This window comes from Jaculus jaculus, chromosome 16 (genome assembly GCF_020740685.1).
Source record: "Jaculus jaculus isolate mJacJac1 chromosome 16, mJacJac1.mat.Y.cur, whole genome shotgun sequence".
Classification (NCBI taxonomy): Eukaryota; Metazoa; Chordata; class Mammalia; order Rodentia; family Dipodidae; genus Jaculus; species Jaculus jaculus.
In genome coordinates, this window is record NC_059117.1 from 51,135,557 (window position 1) to 51,157,673 (window position 22,117).

Below are 22,117 nucleotides of genomic sequence, written 5' to 3' on the forward strand. Positions count from 1 at the left end.
GGCCCCTCCTTGTCAAGGTATATGGGTCATGCATTGTGGAGTTAGCCCTGTTATGGATAGGAGGAATTGCCTCTGTGTATAATGACCCAGCATGTGGCTCTGATATTATTTCCACCGCCTCTTCTGCAAATTTCCCTGAGCCATGTTGGGTTCATTTTAGGTCTACTTCAGTGATGAGCTCTTGGGAGCCTCTGCATCTCGTCTCTGGATATCTGATATGGTAGGAGTTGTTCTCTGTGTTGATCTTCTTCACCCTTGTGCTGGTACCAGGTTCACCAAGAAAACAGCACCATTGCTTGTTTCTCCAATTATTCTTAGTTTCAGCTGGGGCCCTTTTGAGGAATGTTGGGGTGGTTCTCTCCTTAGGATCTGAGTCTATCTGAAAAAGAGAAGCAGATTCTCCAAGAGAGAGTAAAGTTAGCACCAGATAAATGGGATAACCCTTATTTTTTTAGAGAGAATTTGATAGTTGTAGGTCCTCTTGTGGCCCACTATTGGTGGTAGCTTGATAATGGAGAGTGGGCTCATTTTTGGATATGGTTTTGACTTGTTTCCCAGATCCAGTTTTGGGATCCGTTCCACTGAGTGGACTAGTTAGCCACATCAAGAGCAGTTGGTTTCCTACCATGGCTGTGCTCACTTGTATGAGCATCACAATGAGTTATTTGCTGCTAAATACGTTAGACCATGAGTTGCTTGGACAAATATTGATCATTTTCCCCCAGTTGCCCATGTTGCACCTTCTGGCAATAGATGCACTGGCTGTCTGGGGATTGACTCAGCTTCCAGCCATGTCACTCCATGTTACGTGTCAACCAAACACATATTGTGTCTTCAGCAGTAGAGTCTTACCACTAACCTTTGGTGGTTCATCAAGTACTCTGACAGAAATCTGTCATTCTTTTAGGAAACCTTGTAGGTCTCTCTGATCAAAAGCTCATTGTGGATGATAGCCACCTGCTGGTACTGTGAGTTACAGGTCAGTGCCCATGAAGAGAATGTAGAAAACATAAGTAATATAAAAGAGTTAGAGAAAAGAGGGGAAGAGAAAGAGACTGTAGAAGATTAAGGTCGGTCTTCATCGTACCCTCTCCAGTGTCTTGTGCCTCAGGTGTTCCCTCTAAGGGTCTGGTGAAGGTTCAACCATTTGGTTTGCCTTTTAGGATGTAGAATTTTATGGTACCATTGCTGTTTGGGTCCAGATTTGTGTCTCACACCTCCTCCTTTGCCCTTCCCTCCATCCTCACCCACCCTATTGTCTGGTCCTTGAGATGGTTTCTGGGTATTTCAGCATCTTGGGTATATTTGGGTTAGGTACTGTAGATGAATGAGACTATGTGGCGATTATCTTTCTGTGACTGGGTAAGGTCACTGAGAATAATCTGTTCCAGGTTCAACCATTTTTCCTCAAATTTCATCATGTCATTTTTTTTTCTTTCCACTGTGTAGATAGAATTCCATTGTGTAGATGTACCACATCTTAGTTATCCATTCTTCTAGTGATGGACATCTGGGTTGATGACAGCTCTTAGCTATTATGAATTGAGCTTCTATAAGCATGGTTGAGCAAATCTCTCTGGACTGAGGCTTGAAGGTTTTAGGGTATGTGCCCAGTAATGGAATAACTTGGTCTGATGGTAACTCTATAGTTAGCTTTTTTAGGAGTCTTCATGTTGTTTTCCAAAGTGGTTGTGCCATCTTATATTCTGACTAACAGTGGATGAGGATTACTATTTCTCCACATCCTTGCCAGCATTTATTTTCATTTGAGTTTTTGATGTTTGCTATCCTTACTGGGGTAAGGTGGAATCTCATAGTTGTTTTAATTTGTATTTCCCTGATAATTAGGGATGATGAATGTTTTCTTAAGTGTGTGTTTGGCATTTGTATTTCTTCCTGTGAAAACTGCCTGTCCAGCTCTTTGTCCCATTTTGTGAGTGGGTTGTTTGACTTTTTATTGTTTAGGTTTTTGAGTTCTTTGTAAATTCTAGAGATTAGGCCTCTGTCAGTTGGATATTAGCAAATATTTTCTCTCATTTTGTGGATAATCTATTGGCTTTGCTAGTTGTATGTTTGTCTGTGAAGAAACTCTTCAGCTTCATGTGATCCCATTGGTTGAGTGATTGTTTAAGATCCTGTCTTTCCATGATAGAGCAATGGGAAAAAACTTCCTGAATAGAAACAGGAAGTTTTTATATATTACAGCAACAAAGAAACATTACCTATGGGATTTCTCTCACATTTTACTTGATTCTTTATGATAGACTGAGTCCATGTGCACTCAAGTAAAAATAGGAAAAAAAATTACATATGTATAATGAAATGTTTGACTCACTGTAAAGTCTGTGGTAAAATCATCACTGGGCAGAAAACAGGTTTACCTGTTGAATGTTGCTGATTATGTTGTAGTTTCCAATATTCTTTGTAAGAAATGACTATCCTACACTTTTAGAAAATTAAAAATAATCTAAAATGTTATTTGTTTTTCTTGAGAGCAAGGATGGGCTATTGAAGTAAATGCCGGCATTTGGCTTCATGTTGCCTATGAAGTGCTTTATTATTACTGTGACTGGCAATGCTTATTCTGACTGGATTCAAATAGTCTGTTGTGGGAAACTTCCATTTGGAGTTATTTTCTCAGCTAAGTATAATAATATATTGGGAATTATTCCTAAAAATCTTTGCTTAGAGGCAAATATTGTAGACTGAAGAGCTGCATCATGCCTATGATTCCCTCATGTCTATGATGGAATAGATTTGTCCAGGAACTTTGTTAGTTTCAATGAGCCTAAATTTTCTGAAGTACATATCATGATGTCATTTTCCTATCAGGGCCAAGAAGATTGCTCAGTGGGTACAGTGTTTGGAATGAAAGTGTGAGAACCTATGTTAGGATCTTAAGAATCCATGGACGTTCTAGCATGGCAAACCTCATAGAGAATGGAGGTGGAGACAGGAGAATCTTCGTGAAACTCACAGGCCAATTAGCCTGACAAAAGCATCATTGAATGAGAGGCCCTGCCTCAAACCAGGTAGAAGATGAGGACTGACATATAAAGTTGTCTTCTGTTTTTCACACATACCCACCCATGACATTCATGTGCCTGCTCTCTTTCTCTCTCTCACAAACACACATAAGTGCACACACACACAAACAATAATCTTATATTGACCCAGCGTGATTGGGATAGAGAAAGAACATTGCTACAAACTGTCATAACTACTGTCTCCTGAACAAGCAATTTCAAAACTTTTTATTCTATCTTACTGGACAAGAAGATATATAATTGGAACACAGTGTTCCATACTCAGTAAAAATTCACACAAACAAATGAGTAAATTTACATATGTATGTATGCTCTGTCATGTGTATATATATATATACATGTATATATATATACACACACACACATATATGTATATGTATGTATATATATGTGTGTGTGTGTGTGTGTGTGTGTGTGTGTCCTATCACCTTTCTATTACAATGTTTCATTATGAGCCAAGCGCTTTCCTAATATTTCAATTAACTTGTGGGTAATAGTTCACAATAGGGCTAAACACTTTTTTCCTGGCCTAAAAGAATAAAGACCTATTAGCATGCTGTTTTGTTTTAGTTTTAATAGCTAAGGTCACAACATTATTGTAAGTTATAAAATTGAGGGAAACATGGAGCACAGAACTGGGTAGAGCACCTTCAACCTTAACTGAAACAATTAAGGTATACTTTCTGGTAAGAGAAAAATACCTTGTTTCTGGGAAAGGAGAGGACAGCATTTATAAACAGCTGATCAGGAACAATCAGAGATTGGGGAATGAGTGACATACTTCTCTATTTTGCTTTATTGATCAAGGATTCTAGAAGATGTGATGGAATTTTCTCATTATTTTGGAAAGCCCATTTGGAGACATCCTAGGCTGAAAAAGTCAAACACTACATGTTCTCTCTCATATGTAGATACTAGCTTTGGATTTTTAGGTTTGTAGCAGTTGAAGTAAGAGTCAGAAGTATAGGCCAGGAAGCTATGGAGAGGTCATGAGGGAAGGAGGAGAAGGAATAGCACAGGAAATGTTTAAGTAGAGGGGTGAAATCCTGTGGGTGCAAAGGTCTAAGTGGGGTCAGGAGAGAGAGATAGGGGAGAGAATGGGATGGAAGAGGGTTAATCAAAACTAAAAATGTCATGAATACACAATATGGAAACCTACTTTAAAGTGAGAATTTGGGCAGAAGTACACTGTGGGGTTGATAATGCTTCTGCCAGAATCCATAGGTAGTTATACAAAACTCCAGTTTCAAAGGTGGGTTTCCTCCCAGTGAGTCAAGGATGACTCTGATGTCCCCAAACAAAGCAAACTATTACTAAATCTCTTGGTTTCCCATCAGAACTTTATGGTAAGATCCTATTGCTGAAGATATCACAAGTTTTGTATGAAGAACATTGAAAATTCAAATTAGAACTGAGCTGGAAATCTCCTTCCTGTCAACTAGCTGTCATAATGTGCAAAAATGCTTTGCAGCTTGCTGTGGGAGAACAGTCATCAGTAGACTTAACCAGCACTGGACACTACAAACTACACCACTGATTATACAGGCAACATGTACCTACTAATGCAACAGTGGCATGTCTATAATGAGGGTAGCCAACTGCTCTCTAATTGGATTTAAGGCCCACTCCACATAGGGAATATATGCCTGGCAGTGAAGACCTAGTCAAAAGTCTATTCCTGGGCTGGAGAGATGGCTCAGCATTTAAGGTGCTTGCCTGTAATGTGTAACAATCCGGGTTTAATTCTCCAGTATATTAACATGTAAAACCTGATGCACTTTGTGGTGTGTGCATCTGGAATTTGTTTTTGCAGCAACTAGAGACCCTGATGTTTCTGTCTGTTTCTTTTCTGTTTGTCTCTGCTTGCAAATCAACCAATACATAATTTAAATAAAAGGCCTATTATAGCCAGGCATGGTGGCACACACCTTTAATTCCAGCACTTGCGAGGCAGTGGTAGTAGGATCACCATGAGTTCAAGGCCACCCTGAAAATACAGAGTGAATTCCAGATCAGCCTGGGATATAGTGAGACCCTACCTCGAAAAACAAAATAAAACAAAAGAAAAAAGAAAAAGAAAAGCCTATTGATAGAAACATTATGAACCCTATAGGGAAACTACTATTATTGTTTGGCTAAATGGATGTATCATACCCACCAGATTGCCCTTTAAATATTTATGTTTATACTTGTGTGTCAGTGCTGCTATTATTTTTGGTTAGAGAAGCTTCTCTTTTCAGATGGTAGTGACTACTGGGAGGATGCAAAACCCATCAATGGGCTGAGAAGAAGTGTCAGTGGAATGTTCAGCATTAAGCAAGACATCTCTATCACACCTTGCAAGGCACAGGGACAATTACAGAAGATATGAGAAAAAATTTTAGAAGCCATAGGATGGGGATGAGTGCTTTGGAACACTGTCTTCCAGATGTTAGTACATCCATGATGTTAGTTCATCCATGACCTCACAGTAGCTGTTGTTACATACAGAAGGCATTCATACTATTAGGCCCACCAACATGTCATGGATGGTAGAGACAAGCAAAAAAAAAAAAAAAGACATCAAAATAGAAGATGGATTAGTTGGAAAGAAGGGATTCAATGGAAAGAGAATGGAAGAGATCAAATTATCACAATTTGTAGATGATATAATTCCATACATAAAAGACCCTAAAGACTACCAACAGACTATTATAGCTGATAAATACTTTTAGCAATATAGCAGGATACAAAATAAATACAAAGGAATCACTAGCTTTTCTCTATACTAACAACAAACATGTGGAGTATGAAATCAGGAAATCACTCTCATTCACAATTGCCTCAAAAATAAATAAATAAAGTACCTTGGAATAAACCTGCATTATAAACTTTAAATAACTCAAGTGAGAAGTTGTAGAAGACTAGGAAATGGAAAGACATACCATTTCCTTGGATTGGAAGAACCAATATTGTGAAAATATCAATCTTACCAAAAGCAATCTACACATTTAATAAAATTCCCATTAAAATTCCAATGTCATTCTTCAGAGAGTTAGAAAAAAAACAACGATCCTAAAATTCATTTGGAAGCACAAAAACCTTTAATGGTGAAAACAATTTTAAACAACAAAACTAAAGCTAGTGGTATCACCATACCTGATTTTAAGCTACATTACAAAGCCATAGTAACAAAAATAGCATGATACTGGCACAAAGACAGACATACAGATCAATGAAACAGAATAGAGGACCCAGAAGTAAATCCTGGCAGCTACAGCCACCTGATCTATGACAAGAATGTAAAAAATATTCACTGGGGAAAAGACATCCTCTTCAACAAATGGTGGTGGGAAAATTGGATATTTATATGTAGAAAATGAAAATAGATCCTTATCTCCATGCGCAAGAATCAAGTCCAAATTGATTATAGACCTTAATATCAGACCTGAAACTCTGAAACTGCCAGAGGAAAAAGTAGGGGGAACCAACATATGGGCATAGGCAATGACCTGAATATAATTCCAGTTGCTCAGGAAATAAAACCACTAATCAGCCACTGTGATTTCATGAAATTACAAAGCCTTAGTCCAGCAATAGACACTGTGAATAGAGCAAAGAGACAACCTACTGAATGAGGGAAAATATTTGCCAGCTATACATCTGACAGAAGATTAATATCTAGGATATACAAAGAACTCAGAAAACAATAACCAAACAACCCAATTGAAAATGGGCTATGTCACTCTATTCACAATAGCTAGGAAATGGAACCAGCCTAGATGTCCCTCAACTGATGAGTAGATAATAAAGATCTGGTAAATTTATACAATGTAGTTCTATTCAGTGGCAAAGAAAAATGAAATTTGTAGGAAAACTCATGAACCTGGTAAGGCTTATACTTAATGAGGTAACCCAGGCCCAGAAAGCCAAACATCACATGTTCTCTCTCATATGTGGATCCTAGCTATAAATGTTTGGACTTTTATGGGAGTTTGAAAAAAAATCAGTAGCAGAAGTCAGTAAGGTAGAAAGGGGATACTAAGGAATAAAAAGGAAGGGAAGAGGGGCTTAAGAGGATGGTGTTGTATATATGTAACTAGAAGAATAGGGGTGGAAAGGCCTAAGTGAGGTCAGAGGAAGAGATTGAGTAAAGGAAGTTGGGGGAAGGGTTAACCAAAATCTAAGCAGGTATGAATAAGTCATATGGAAACTTACTGTTTTTGGAAAATGGTGTACCCAAAAGCTGTAGATTGCTACTAGAAAATTTTCAATACCAGGAATAGAATACCTTCCAGTGAGTTATTGTCCAAGGGATTCCCCGATGCCCTCAAAACATTACAAGCCATTACCAAGGCTCTTGGTTTCCCATCAGGAATAGATGGCAAGACCCTGTTGCTGAAGATTCCACATGCAGCTCCATGGGAAACAGAGAACTCACCAGTGGAGATAAACACCAGTGGGCATGGAAACCCTTAAGATGGGCCAGCCAAGAAAAATGAACCAATGAGTGTTATGGGGAAAAACAACTGCTCTCTAATTGGACTGTTGGCCTGTTCCATCAGAAGGAATACATGCCTGGTACTGAAAACCTATGATGGGGGAAGTCATGAGCACTAGGGTGGTGGTGTCTGGCTAACTGCATGTATTATGTTCACCAAACTTCCCGGTAAGCACTTTTCTTAATGTTTATACCCATATATTAATGCTAATTTGACTTTTGGTTAGAGACATTTCTCTTTTCAGATGGTGGTGACCTCTGGGATGACTCAAAAGTCACCATAGTGCTGAGAAGTCACAGAGGAGAGCTCAGAACCAAAGCATGTCTGTCACACTCTCCATGGCTCAGGGTCCATTGCAGAGGAGGTGGCAGAAAGAATATAAGAGCCAAAGGAAGACAGAACTCCTTACAATGCACTCTTCCAGACACAAATGGTCTGGATATCCATGATCTCGCAGTGCCTGACACTACCTACACAAGACCATTGTAATAGCAGGAAAAGATGATGACATCGAAATAAAAGAGAGACTGATTGAGAGGGGGAGGGGACATAATGGAGAGTGGGATTGTGAAGGTGAAAGTGAGGGCCAAGGAAATTATTATGGTTTATTGTCTATAATTATGGAAGTTCTCCATAATAAAAAATAAATAGAAAATGGGCTATGGAACTAAATAGAGAGTTCTCAAAAGAAAAATTACAGATGGTCTATAAACATAAAAAAATTCTACATCCTTAGTGATCAGGGAAATGCAAATTAAAACTACTTTGAGATTCCATCTCACTCCTGTCAGAATGGCTATCATCAAGAAAACAAATGACAATAAATTTTGGGGAGGATGTAGCAAAAGAAGAACACTTCTACACTGTTAGTGGGAATCTAATCTGGTATAGCAGACTCTTCTCACTTCCTTAGAGATACTTCCACAATCATGTTTATTGCTGCTCAATTAGCAGTAGCTAGGAAATGGAAGCACCCTAGATTTTCCTCAAATGATGAATGAAGATGTGGTACATTTATACAATGGCATTCTATTTAGCAGCAAAGAAAAATTAAGTTTGCCTGGAAATGAATGGATCTGGAAAACACTACATTAAGTGAGGTAACCCAGGCCCAGAAAGTCAAACATCACATGTTCTCTCTCATATGTGGATCCTAGCTATAAATGTTTAGACTTGTGTGTGAGTTGGAGTAAAATATTGGTAGCAGAGGCCAATAAGCTAGAAAGGGGGTTTAGTGGAGGGAGGACAGGGGAGGACTTAAGAGGATGGTAGATGAACAGATTACTGGGATTGTAATGACCAAAGTGAGGTTAGGGGAAAAGACTGAGCAAAAGAAGAGTTGGTGGGCAACAGTTAACCAAAATTCAAGATATTGTGAATAATCCATATGAAAATCTACATTTTTGGATAATGGCACACCCAGAATCCACAGACTGTTACTAGAAAAAATTCAGTATTAGGGATGGAATTCCTCCAGGGAATTGTTGGCCATGGAGCTCCCAGATGCCCCCAAAACATTACAAGATATTGCTAAGGCTCTATGGCAGGGGAGGTCATGAGCCTTAGGCATGTAATGCCTGCTCTTGTTTGGCTAAATGCATAAATTATACTCACCAGTCTTCCCTGCAAGCACTTTACTTAGCATCTATGCCCCTATATTAATGCTACTCTCACTTTTGGTTAGAGAAGCTTTTTTTCAGATGGTGGTATTTTGCTGGATCCCCCTAAACAGCCCTTGGGGGTAGGGGTAAGAAGGTGAAGAGTCAACAACGCAGACTCCAGTAGTCAGGTGAGAAGCTGAAAGCAGACTCATTTATTGAGGAAAACAGACATCTCTATATATCCCTTACCCGCTTCCCATTGGTCCTTCCGTTGTTTGGCAGTTTGTTACCACTTTTTCATTGGCTCGTTTCCTGTGTCAGCAGTGTCCGGGTGTCTAGGCAGGGTTTAGGATGGCTCACAGGGCAAGTAGCAGTTGCACATGGGCTGTAATCTCAGGGCCTTGTCCAGGGCCCCCCTGGCTATGCTTCTTTGACATATCCACCCTTTTTTTAATTTCTTTTGGCATTCCAGGGGGAATTTGAGCCCAATGCTCTGGTTTTATTACTCCCACCTCAGAGGGCACCAAGCATAATGGACCGTGTCTGTCTTAGGTTGTCTTCTTCAAGCTTAAGCCTTACCCATCATTGGCACATGAGTTTTTAATTCATGTCCTGTCTTAGGTTGACCCAGCCCAAGAGAACATTACTTGTCTTTGACTACTGGCCCTGGAAGGATGACCACTCTGGTAGACATGCCAGAGTGTTTGGGAAGGCAGTCTATATAGAGGCTTCATGGATTTCCATGAGCCAGGCCCAAATGATGTCATGAGGTGGACCATGATTAGGATGTTTAAGAACCCTGAGTACCTGGAGTGTAGACTTATTGATGGTGTGTTGGCATAACACACGCTGTAGGAGGCACTTAAGGAGAACAGTTAGAAACAAAATAACTCCGCCCATAATAGCATATAGAATGATCCAGGAGGAGTCAAACAGTCTTTTAGAGCACATTTGATTACTGAAATAGATTTAGTTAAAGAACGGCACAAGGACTTCTAAAATCATTTGGTCCAATCTTTAAAATTTTTGTTGTTCTGTAGCAGTATAAGCCATATGTGTGAGGTATAGAAAGTATGTACATTTCACATCTTAAATATCTAACATTTATAAATATAGGTAGAACCTGTTGTCAGTCTTGAAAATAGTACCAATTGATTTACAGACAGACTAATTTAACCTAGAAATTGTCAGAAAAGGACAGGTAAGACAGTATAAAGTCTTAGCACCTGTGTTTGAAAACATCTTTGATTAATTCAGATACCTATGTGGGTACCAATTACCCAGAGACATCAGAAACAGAACCACAGAGCTTAAATATTATTTTTCTCAGATGAGGACCATTGTTTGGGAATGAGGCTATAACCTAAAGTAAGGAATATGTGTTAAGTATTAATTTTGTTATAAGCACTGGACTTAAAATGTCAGAAATGAAACAGTTACTTTACATACAATAGAGCAGAATCTGGTCTTTTCTGAGCCAAAACAGCTAGCTAAATTTTAATATAACCCATGATAAATCTTTTTTGCAAGAAAAGACACCATTTGACAACAAATGATTTTGGCTTAATCTTGGTGGCTATTGATTTTATGTATCATAGGAATTTATTAACATAAAAATTTATGTTTTACCCATGACTTAAATTTGATAAGTTTAAGCAAGCTATCACAACATATTTTAGCCTGAAAATTAGTTTTTTGTTTAAGATTTTGCAAACATTTGAAAAATCTCTAACTTTAGGCATGGTATTTAGGTTTAGCCTGAAAATTCTTTCGTACACACATATATCTTTATACACATACTTTAACATTTTGATTTATGTACCACTCAAAAAGCATTTTTAATGAGCATTCTATGTCCCAACATTGAAAAATGCCTTCCCAGTTCCTTCAATCAACTCATCTCACCCCATTATTAACCATCTTTCTTATAAGGCTATTAAGAAAAACTACACCAAATTGATTAATCCTATTACTAACAAGCAAGTAGTCTAAAGTCAATTTTATGTCATTAATACCAATAACACCCTTGGAAATGATTTTGTTAGGAGGTAACTAAAGCAAATTTTCTTACTATCTTGAGGCTGGCTGCCCTAGAAGTCAGGTCAGTTGCCTCCTTTTAAGTAACAGGACATTACAATCTTTTTTTTTTTTTTTAAATACCTGACAAATTATAAATTACCACTTCAGAGAGAATTCTTTTGTTTTTAATAATTCCCTATGTCAGTTGAAGTTGACCTAGAACATAAACTCAGCAATTATATTTATGATACCATGTAACAAAGTATTACCACATAGTTAAATGTGACTTTTTTTTTTTTTTTTTTTCCTCTTCTTGGTGCTGGCGCTTTCGTGAACTGGCTATGCTGGCAAGGAGAATAGGGACAAAAGAGGCTGGGGACAATCCCGGAGCCAACTTCGCACTTCCTGGCCAGGAAGAGAACTCTCATCCATAAGGCTGAGTCCCACATGTTCTCGGGAGAGATCCAGGGTGCCAGCATCGCAGCCTCACCCCAACACTCCTCCAACTCTGCAGACTTAACCTTAAGTCCCGAGTTACAAAAAAGGATCTGAGTGCCCTGACTTTGGGCCCTTGCAGTGTGATGGCAGGTGCCCATCTCATAGGCAAAGCGAAAGCAGAAGAGACAAGAAGTGTGTCGGACCTAGGGTCTTGGGCTTAGTGGGGGATCATCAGGCCACCGCCATATGCCCACACAGTGTTCTTGGTCCAGGAGGGCCAGCTGGGGGACCACTCTGCAGTTCCGTCTCCTGGGGGGCGTCAGCCCTTAAGTGGAGATGCCGGGCGAACTAAGCATGAAGAATGTACCCCCCTAACACTCAGATGGACACACACACAGAGAAACAAAGAGAGGCCGCCGGGCTTACCTTCAAGGAGCAAAGAACACGGAACACAGAAGGGACCAATTTACCGAGAAAACACCGAGTAGGGGGCGCCACAATGCGCTGTGAGAGAAGCAGGGCATCCTCGAGATTGCCAGAGGGAGAAAACCAAAGTACAGCTGGCAGAAGGGAGTAGAAATCAGGACCCAAGGTGCGAGGTGAGAACCCGTGCCCACACAGGTAAGCAGCGCCATGGGGGGCACCAGCTGTTGCTGGACCCCCGAACAGCCCTTGCGGGTGGGGGTAAGAAGGCGCGGAGTCAATGACCCAGTCTCCTAGACTTGTTTATTGAGGAAAATGGACACGTCTATATAACCCTTCCCCGCTTCCCGTTGGTCTTTTGTTGTTTGGCATTGCGTTGTCCCTTTTTCTTTGGCTCATTTCCTGCGTCAGCAGTGTCCTTGTGCTTAGGCAGGGTTTAGGTTGGTTCACAGGGGAAGTGGCAGTCCTGCGTGTGCTGCAGGGTCAGGGCCTCATCCCAGGGATCCCCCCACCCCACCCCTCCCCCGTCTATGCATCTCCTACAGCAGTGACCACTAGGATTGATCCAAAAGGCACCATAGTGCTGAGAAGTGACGGAGGAGTGTTCAGCATGGAAACATCTGTTTCACACCCTCCCAGGCTCAGGGTCCATTCTGGTTGAAACAATGTAAGAGCCAAAGTAAGGGTAGGACTGCCACAATGCAATCGTCCAGACAGAAATTGGCCTTGATATCCATGACCTCACAGTATGCCTAGCACTTCCTTAACAACACCCTCATAATAAGAGGAAAAGATGATGACATCAAAATAAAAGAGAGACTAATTGAGAGAGAGAGAGAGAGAGAGAGAGAGAGAGAGAGAGAGAGAGAGAGGGAGGGAGGGAGGGAGGGAGGGAGGGAGGGAGGGAGGGGCGGGAATGATGGAGAGTGGAGTTGTGAAGAGAAATTGGTCCCTTCTGTGTTCCATGTTCTTTGCTCCTTGAAGGTGAGCCAGGCGGCCTCTCTTTGTTTTTCTCTCTGTGTTTGTCTATCTGAGTGTTAGGGGAAGGGAGGGAATTATCATGGTTTATGGAAGTTGTCAATGAAAGAATAGTAATAATAATAAATTTCACTTAAAAGAATGTCCAGTTCTGGAGAAATAAATGAAATAAATGTTTAGGGAAGTTTACTAATGAGCAAACTGTAGTTAGAAACATAATCCTTAAGTCTTGACAATATTTTCTGCCTAAAGTCACTACAGTAAGAAGGCAGGGTCCAGGCCCAGTGACATGAAGAAGTGCTCTGGAACTTCTTTATCTGTGGAAGCAAGGTTTTGTTCTCTCCCAGGACTCAAATGCTATCAGTCAGCTCTTGTTTCATGAGCAAGGCTTCCCCTCTTTAGAGTTTAGAGACACTGGAACATCCTGTTCAATGGTCCTCTGGGAAGTTCCCCCTCTCCTCATGTCTTACAGGCAGCTCCTGGGGTCTCTCAGTTTTGGGGTGGAAAACCTCCAGTAACTTTTGCCTCCTGCGTCCTCCCTCCCCTGCTTCATTCTACTATTGAGACATATACACCCATTTAAGAGAGCTGCAGAACCAACTCTTCTTCCAGGAGTAGTTACCTCCTCAGAGCTGTGTGTGGCTCCATCAGGATCTGGCTCCTTCTTCCCCTATGTGAGGTCTTCCCAGTCCCTCAAGTAAAAGCTGGTCATTCTCTCTAATTTGTCCCTCGTGTCCAGATAATTTGGAATTCCAGATCTATGTGGTCTAAACTAAAACTAGGATCCCATGGCACTTTATGTCTTTTCAGAGGAAAAGAGATGGAAACCTGTTGGTGGAGTCATATGCTGTAAAGGCCAGTTTACCACCACCCACTTAACCACTACACTTAGATTTTGGCTCCTCTGGGATTCTGAAGTTATGTCATTAGATATGCATCTTTGCTTCTGAAATTGTAGTGCTTAATGCTTAGGAACTCCAAAAATCCTGAAATTTCTTATATTCAGTGAGCCAAGGTTTTACAAGTGTATTTAAAAATCAAGCTAGGTAGAAAGTTTACCTTGAATGGGGTGGAATGCCCGTAGCATCAGAATTGATTAGAAAATTAAGCATTTGGTTAAACATTACTGTGAAGCCATTAGAAACTTTTGTTGCTATGTGAACCAAAAAGAAAGATTGTCTAACTGTCTTCTACCTATAAAAATTACCGAATTATGTCAAATGAGTCATTTGTGTGCTCAAGGGTACTCACCATGTTATACAATACTACATAAATTGAGGAGGAAAATGGCTAACTCACATCACTGACACCATGATAAAACAGAGGAAAGTTAAAGAATGTGAGGTTTCTTGAAAAGTTTTTTTTAAGTCAGAATTTTTAGAAAGGCATTTTAAAGGATCTCAGGTAACTTCAATTTTGTGGCAGGGAAACAAAAGCAAAGCAGAACAAAACAAAACAAAATAAAAAATATATATATGTCAATTCCATTGCCCATGGATGTATCAGATCCATTTCTGAGCTTGAGTTTCTTTAGATATTGGACCCATTACATGTTAGATTTCATCTTCAGTCGTCCAGGGATTACTGGCCTTTAACCAGGTTGTGTGGATGGATGTGGCCGGCATAGCACAGGTGGTTTGTCTGGGGTGGGCACTGCTAATGGCTGCTCCTTCTGGGCTTACATGGGGAAGCAGGGAGAGGACTGGGGAGGTGGAGCAGCCTGACATCAGGATAGCTGTGCTCATCTCTGTTTTAGAAATGTATTACTTCCCAAACTAATGCTTTGTTAGTATGACCCTGTTTCCCCCTCTTCCTTAATTTCCTGCCCACCTCAACTATAGAGAACATACAAATTAGGTATATAAATTGTATAGACTTCTAAAACCATATGTGCACGGCAACCAGAGATTCTCAGGTCCTTTGTATCAATTATTCGCTCATTCTACAAACATGTATGTGAGACTGGAAATAGTTTACATCCTGGAAAAAAAGTTAGCAGTGATAATATGAGTTTGACATAGAGGAAAGCAGAGACATTGTCCTTAGACCTTCACGTCACCCAGTGTAGATCTTAGATAGGGGCATCTGTGAGAGAAGCCGAGTTCTCTTGCAGAGAAGGGCTCTGGAGGCAAGACACTGCCAGTCAGTTACATATATTTTGATTCTTGGGGAAGGCATGCTTTCATTTTTCTCATCTTCAAATATCTCCCTGTTGCCTCAGATGGAATACAGCATCACTTGATCAATGGTGATAGGCTCAGATGGTCACAGAAATACCACCCGCGTAGGTCTGAGGAGTACACCTGCAAGAATGGCTGTCCAGTGAAAGGAATGTCCAGATGAACAGTCACAATAGGCACTGTGTGAAGTGGGGACCCAGACAGCTCCATGAGAGACACTGCTAATTAGTTTGGGGGGAGTGAGAAAGCATCACCTAGTAGGTGGCACCTCTCTTGTATATTGGAGGAGCACATTGGAGAGCAGACTGGAGCTAGAGCTGTTGAAATACTGTCCTGAAGAAAGGAGCATAAATATGCAGGGGGGAAAAAGCAGCTTTCCATTCTCCTAATCCTTGGCTCTGAAAGACCTTGAAATGTAAGAGCCTTTTGGGGGTTTCTTATTTTCTTTTATGCTTTTCTGTAAGATGATATATGTGCCCTGCCAGATGGGGTTTGTGCTCCGAATTTCTTAATCCATTAATCTTTGAGTGTTTTTCACATTTTCCATCTGAGTGACTCCAGGAGGCTCACTGACCCCTCCAAAGGTTGGTAAGCCAAAGACAAAACAAAGGCAGACCCTGCGAATGCTGGTTATTGACAGCAAGATGGGCTCACTTAGGATAATTACTCAGGTCGATTAGAGGGAAGTTGTACTGAATGCCCATCATTTATTAGTTTAGAATAAAACCAACTATAATCTACAGGTAATGGATTGAGATGACTTTTTCAAGTAGGACTCTGGGCCCCGGTGATGCAAACCTTTAACACCAGAGCCTGCTGCATGCTGCTCAATCACCAGGCTCATGGCTCAGTGCCTGGAAGTCAATTTCCATTGTTCTGATGCTCCAAAGGAAGCTGTTCCGGGAGCACTATGTCTTATTGAATTTTGCTTGAATGGTTCTTCCTTTTGGGTCTGATGAAGGTTCCCGACTCATTTTAGCACCCATTTGTTTCTGCCTCAGAGGAAGAGCTTGCTCAGCTCCGCTAGATTTCCTGGGCGCTTTCCCACTGTGTGCTCCCTTTCTTGCAGATAAAAATGCTGCCCCTGAGCAGATCCTAGAAGTGGCTTTCGGTAACCGGCCTGTATGTGCCTTTTCTGTTTGTCAGACACTGATCTAAATGCTTTCTGTGACTTAATATCTTTACAAAGGAGACAAGTGTCATTACTGTGAAGCCCATCTTGTCATTAAAGATGCACAGAAATAAAGACTGCTGAAACTCAACAGACCCTGGTTACCATTCCTGTTCCTCTGCTTCTAATGTCACAGGTATTAGCATCCTTATTGCTCTCAGATTCCACAGAAGATAGGAATTTCCCTCTTAATTTGCTGTGAGAAGATCTGGGTTCATAAACTTTCCATATTCAGCAAAAATGACACACACACAGTAATTGGTTAGAAGTGCTTCAGTTTTCCATGAACAAATCTTCCTTCCTAGGGCTAGAGACAGTGCTCAGTGGCTAAAGGTGCTTGCTTGTAAAGCCCAATAGCCCAGGGCTTGATTCCCCAGTACCTATGCAAAAAGTGGTGATGCGTTTCACGTCCATTTCCAGTAGCAGGAAACCCTGGCACATTAATACTTTTTCTTTCTCATATCTCTCAAATATATATATATATATATATATATATATATATATATATATATATATATATATATTTTTTTTTTTTTTTTTTTACAAAACTTCAATACTGGCCACTTGGTGCCAAGTTGTGACCCACAACTAAGTTCTCAACCTGTCATTCTTCCCTGAGCAATCTTATCTTGCATTAATTTATACTTGTACTTTGATAGCTCCCAGCTTTAACTGATCTCCCCCATCTTTCCTCCTTCAGGATTCTGGGAGTCATCAAATATTTATAATAGCTTTAATTAGTTAATTATTTATGAAGTGAGAGAGAGAGAGAGAGAGAGAGAGAGAGAGAGAGAGAGAGAGAGAGAGAGAAAGAGAAAGGGAGGATGTGCACACCAGGGCCTCCTGCCATGCAAATGATCTCTGTACGCTTGTACCACTTTATGCACGTGGCCTAACATGGGCACTTGGGAACTTAACCTAGGCCCACGGGCTTTCAAACAAGTGCCTTTAAATACTGAACCATCTCCGCAGTCTTCATCACATGTTTTCCTAGCAGAGCTCTCTGATAAATATTTTATCAGTAGAAGGCTTTAGGCTATGTCTCCAATGAGATGAGCAATTTGAGGGCAGGGCCTGGTGCTGGTTCAAAGTGTCATAGCTAGCTCCCAAAAGTATATTGTCCAAATACTTCCTAATATCACTTGTTCTATGAGTTTCTGAGTCCACAGGAAACATATGCTCCAAGAGTGAGGCTAAAAATCTTGTTCTTATTCATAGAAACCTCTTCTTCCTTATAAATATAATATTTTGAAAAGTAAAATGTTTAAGATACATGCAATCCTCACCATGGCTGATGTTGGTGTTCAGACTTGTAGTCAATTAGCAAAGTACCTGGAACTGGATAGAGTTGGGCTCATACAGCATCTATGGTAATATGCAAAACCTTTGAACTTTCTCATCCTGGGGCAGGGGAGATGGCCCAACAGGTAAGAGTATTTACTGTGTAAGTATGTGGGGCTAAGAGCAATTAGCTTGATCCACAGAATGCATATAACCCCATTTCCATGGGGGACAGAGAGAGAAGAATCACTATGGTTTACTGGTCAGCCAATCTGACTGCAAACAGCACATCCCATGTTCAAAGAGAAACTCAATAGCAAGCAAACAAGGCAGAAAAGTGACCTGAATGTCACCTCTGACTTCCATATGTATTTGCACAGGGCATACACATCTGCACACACATACACACACATATACAAACTTAGTAACTTTTCTTCTTTGTAAATATCAATTATATTATAAATAAACTACAAGATCATAACATTGTAAAGAATAGGTAATATATATTCAGAATAATGAGGTTTGCCCTACCAAAAGTTGTTCATTTAATCACAGGTGCTAATGTTGTTACCAAGGTACAAGAAAACCATAAACACTATGCCAAGACAGTGGCACTGGTGTGAAGTTACTATTCGTGTGGTTACTTTGAATGGGACATCATACAATAACAGGTCAATAATTAACTCATGTCAGAAGCAAGGTTCAAGAACTCCCTTAAACTGAAGCCAGTTCAAATCATCAATCAAAAGCAATTTCCTATTCTGGTGGTTATGTTAGGCACTAGGTTAGTAAGAGGGAGTGTATTGTCTAGTTCACAGAACAGTGCAGCCCCAAGATGGGCAATCTGTGAATTTTACTTGTATAGCTAAGATTAACAAGTAACTCAGCAAGGTTGTTCATGATGGCATACATCTTTAATCCCAGCACTCAGAAGGCAGGGGTAGGAGGATTGCCATGAGTTTGAGGCCATCCTGAGGCTACATGTAAATTCCAGGTCATCCTGGGCTGCAATGAGATCCTACCTCAAAAAAAAAAAAAAAGATATATATTTCACCATTTTAAAGGACAAAAAGAATCAATTGTGTGCTTGTATCTTCCAAGCTCCTTTTGTTCTACTATTCTCTTTCCCCTAGAAGACTAGTATTGTTTTCTTACCTTGAACAAGCAGAGGTGATGTTTGGTGGTACTGTAAGATTGCTTGATAGAATAAATTTAAAAATGCTCCTAGAGGGCTGGAGAGATGGTTAAGCTGTTTGTGCTCTTGCCTGTGATGGCTCAGGACCCAGGTTCAATTCCTCAGAACCCCCATAAGACAGATGCACAAGGTGATGCATATGTCTGGAGTTTGTTTGCAGTGGCTTGAGGCCCTGGCATGCCTATTCAGTCTCCCCCCATCTCTTCCTCACTCTCTCTGTCTCTCTCTCTCTCTCAATAAATAAATAAATAAATACTCTTGGATCATGGAGGGGGATTTAGGATTGCAGTAATATTGACAGCCTCTCCTTTTCCTGTTTGATACACACATAATTCATTATTCATGAATAATTCACATTGAAAAAGAAAAGCGATTACATCAGCATCATTTTTATCACAGCACAAAACCCAGGAGGATACTGGTGACATTTAAGCAGATTACCTCACCAAACTTAAGAAGAACATAACTATACCTGAAATGAATCATGGGTAATTTCTTAGTCCAAAATTGTGTTTGGAAGCAACACAATTTTGTTAGGTGCTACTCTTAAATTTTAATTCTCTCTAAATATATGCTATTCAATTTTTAGTATGTAAAGGAGTCACCTGAGGATATTATTAAATCCAAGGTCTGATTTTGGAGGCCAGTGTGGGAACCAAGATTCTGCATTTCTCACAAGTTCCCAGATAAGGTGGATCTCGCTGGTTCATGAGGCATAGTCAGAACACTGAGGGCTCAGTCTTCATGCAGCCAATATCAGGCTCTTATGTCTGTAGAATGCCCTGCATGCTCTTTTGTTCCCATGGATACTAATTTCAGAAGCAAACCAGGCCAATGTTCATGAGCATGTTTCAATAGAGTAACCAATACAGCCTGTAAGTCTGAAGAGCTTTTTGCTTTTATCTAGAAAGTTATATGCAATGAATGCATTCTTCAAATGGCATTTTGTATTCACAGAGTTTCACCACATCCATACCATAAGCACTCACCATAGAGTCTGTTCCTTACAGGAGTAACAGAGTGTTGCTGGAAGACCACAGAGAGTCATAGAATTCATGTCCGACCTCACACAGTCAACATAACTGCAAAGGCATCAAATAGAGTCCTGTGATGTTTTTAATTTTATTTTTACTTATTTATTTGAGAGAGAAGAGAGAAGCAGGGCAGGGGGAGGCAAAATAAAGAGAGAATGGGCACTCCAGGGCCTCCAGCCACTGAAAACGAACTCCAGACATGTGTTTCTCCTTGTGTATTTGGCTTACATGGGTCCTGAGGAATCAAACCTAAGTCCTTTGGCTTTGCAGATAAATGCCTTAACTGCTAATCCATCTCTCCAGGCCCCTGTGATATTTTTAAATGTATGACATCAAGGTCATTTCTCTTGGGAAAACAGATGATTGTTATAAAGCAGTGATTGTAAGGTCAGGTTGAGTTTGTGTGCATTTATAATGTGCTTTTCTTAGGATTTTTCTTTAATTCTTTAGCTGTAAGCTAAGCAATCTTATCTGTTAAAGTTTCAGTGGGTCCTGTGGATATATTTTAAATGTTAGCATTTGACAAATAATCCACTTGAATTTTTAAATTAAGATAGTCTATATGTTGACTTTTGAAAGTTTTATTTTCTTTTGTGTTATTCTTACTATTGCAGGTATCCTGTGTCATTATTTTGAACTTTTTCTCACTTGAAACCATGTTGACATTTTATAGAAAATAAAGCTAACTCACAACATCGGGCATTTTCTAGTACTTGACACAGCAGGCTGTGTGATATATTGAAAGGAAAAGCCATTTAGCCATAACCTACAGAGAAACAGAAATTTCAGAGAAGTACTGGTAAAAAGGCTTTGGAAGAGGTGACATTGATTGGATGCTAGTGTATGGCAATGGCCATATCCTCTCTGGATGACAGTGTCTCACAATACTCCCCACCTTTGGCTCCTATGTTCTTACTGCCTTCTCCTCTGTTGTGAAGTTTGCACCAAATGGGAACTCTATGTTCCCTATACCTCTCAGTCCTCCCAAAGTAGTCTTGCATGATAGACGATGTTAAGCAGTTGTTTGGGAGGCTGTGTAGGGCAGCTTGCCAGATGAGGTTTCAGGATTTACTACCAGTTGATTTGTTCCTGTGGTACTTGCCAGCAATCCTTGATGAGAGAGCCGAGGGCCTTCCTATTAGTTCTTAATTGTTTTTACTTAGAAGCTTGAAGTCATTTCTAGCTATGTTTTACAAAAGAACATGTATGGAATAAATACCCTATTTTTGTGCTAAGAATTATTGGACAAGGAAGCATTGTACAAGGTTCTAAGTTCTAATGACCCATTCATCATGCCATTCTTTCTTTCCCTTCTACTTGTCACAACTGCTGCTTAGTCCTTCTAAACACTGCATTGGTCTCACTTTAAACAATGCTGATATGCAAAGATCTGTCAGACCACTGGAAATATTATTTTAACATCTGAAAGAGTTGTGATGAAAACTGGATGATTGTTTCAGCCTCATGCGTTGACATTTTCTTCTGTGCCATCTTTTCCTGCTTACCTGTCATGCACAGTCACAAAACAACTTTTCTTAAGGTAGTCTTTTCCCCAAACTATCCACCATTTCCTTCTCCTGGCCCATCTTCTACTGTGTCATGACAGTGAGGGTAAGATTATGCTTGGGCCCAGTGAGGAGCAGTCAGCTGAAGCCAACCTCATCTTCTGTAGCAAAGAAACAATGAAGGAACAGCTGGAAAATGTTCTGTGGCAAGCTTCACCTCACCATGCCCTGAGAGTATCATAGAATATAGTTGTAATCCAGAGAAGCAGTTGGCATCAATAGTGACCAAACAAAATAGAAGTGTGTCATTCAGTTATCCAGACCATGACATGAGGATTCAGAAGCACCATCTCTGTACAGTTCCCTGCAGGCAGACATGAGCCAGGAGCAGAGTTTCACATATCATAGTGGATTCCAGTCAATAGATAGTGTTAAGGGATGGTTGTCAGGCATGGAGGTGTGGCAGGTTTCAGTTAGAGGAAGTGGATGGGACTTAGAGAATCGCTTTCATGTCCAAGAGTGTGACTGCTTCAAATGAAATATTCAAGACCCCAATATACAGGCTAGGTGGCAGTAGCCCTGCTTTGATGGAAAACACACATCATGGTGTGCACCTCTTTATCTTCTTCAGGTGCCATGTGCACATATTTTTTACCTTCCTTAGTTATCCACCAAGCAAGGTTAAAGGAGTGTGCAGATGTATGGTGCTAAATATGGGGCACATGATGGAGGTAAATGAGGCTTTGTTTTTAAAAATATTTTTT